Raw genomic sequence first — 1,950 nt, 5'->3', positions numbered from 1 at the left:
AATCCTATCCAATTCAAAAAAAATAATATCATATACACAAATAAAATAATAACAAATAAAAGATATTAAAGTAGTTAAAAAAAAAGGGCAAATGACTTGATTAAACCACCTTCATTTCAATATGTCCTGAATGTCCCAAACCGAAAATTGCAACGTCAAAGTCCCAAACCACGTTTCTATATAAATCGAATTAAATAAATTCGATTTAGCGAAACAGATAGTAAATCGAATCTAAATGATTCGAATTAGGTAATAAACGAAGTTCAATGAAAATCGAATCAAATAAGTTCGATTTAGAGATGAATGTAAATCGGATGAATTAAATTCGATTTATACATGCAACCAACGTTAGAGTAAATCGAATTTAAATGTTTCGATTACAAACTAAGGAGGTATATAAAAATGAGCTACTATACGAAATTTTGTAGAAGAGTGAGATTCACAATGGCTAGTGATGAGAGTTTTGTAACTCTTGTGCACTATAGAGGGTCCATTAAGAAGAAAACACTGAGTGCTTTTCTCAAACCTTCGACAAGTTTCACTGAGTTTAAGAATACTATACTCCAGAGACTAGGACTGTATGGCGTGAAACGGGTGGAGAAGTTGTTCTATCGAATTCTAATTTCCGTGTTATGCGATGATGTAAAGTATGATTCATTCATTATTAGTAGTGACGAAGATATGCAGGTGCTGTTTCATTGTCACCGTCAGTTTCCTGAGGTGATGACTCTGGAGTTGTTGGCAAAACTTGTGGATGTGGCATCTAGTTCTGGAGGCTCGAACAGGAATATGCACTCCACAGGACATCTAGCCAGCTTTAGTGCATTGCCTGTTGGATCCTCATCAGCAGTGCCGGTGATTGCACCCGAGCCAGATTTAGTGGATTCACCATCGTTTGCCGTCAATTTGAATCGAAGTTGTGATGCATTAGTTGGCGATGCTAGATCGTTGGGAGACGGTGCTTTCGTGGTGCCCAGTTCTCTTCCGTATGTTTCGGTATTCGGAGAGGTTGGAGCACCCGATGGATTGAGGATGCATTGCAGGATGATGATGACGATGATGTGGAGCCCGCAACGATGCGGATGATAGTGAGGAGGAGACACCACAGATGACTCCACCTATGGGTGGGGGAGCATCTAGCTTAGGTACTAATCAGTACCTCCCCCCCACTTCTCTGCTCTGGACTTGGATGCCATGGCACCTCAGGAAGATCCCTCTATACCTATTGGCTTCGGGGCAAGAGACTCACAAAATGCAGGAGGTGTAGCTGAATTTCAGGTCGGCCAGTAGTTTCAGGATAAAGAGGAAGTCGTGCTTAGCATGAAGACCTATAGCATTCACCGCTGGGTTGAGTACAAGGTGTTGGAGTCGGATCACTGAAAGTACTATGGCAAGTGCAAGGAGTTCAGAAGCGGGTGCGTATGGCTAATCCGGGTCAGCCTCCGCCAGCGCAAGGGGGACCTCATCACCACCCCCGTCATCGTCACAATCCGATTCATCATCCCCTCCCTGGGGATCTGCATCTAGTGTGACAGCATGCGATGTAGATGCACTGGCCTGTGATGAACGTAGCCCCGCGAAAGCAGAGGGGTTGTCCCACCCAGCGCAAATGTGTCGTCCATCGGTCCAGAAGGAGGCTCGTTCAGGTCCACATCTACCCGAGCTTGGGATCCAGGAAGCGGAGACCTGCATCTGGCCAGCTTATCCTCCTGCATGATCATACTGATCTCATCTAGAAAGTGTGACCCTCCAAACTCTGCATCGAGGCCCTCACTACCCAGCAAGTCCGACAACATCTGACCAGGGCTAATATACAGCTGATGCTCCTGCAAACTATCATCACACACAGGGACCCCAGCGAAATAGTCTCCGAATCCGCAACCAGGAATATCAGCACCCCCTGAACCCCCTACTCCCCCACCAACGCTGCCACCGCCACCCCCACCTTTA

This window comes from Arachis ipaensis, chromosome B01 (genome assembly GCF_000816755.2).
Source record: "Arachis ipaensis cultivar K30076 chromosome B01, Araip1.1, whole genome shotgun sequence".
NCBI lineage: Eukaryota > Viridiplantae > Streptophyta > Magnoliopsida > Fabales > Fabaceae > Arachis > Arachis ipaensis.
The sequence above is the reverse complement of the archived record's forward strand: the minus strand, read 5'-3'. Positions refer to the sequence as shown.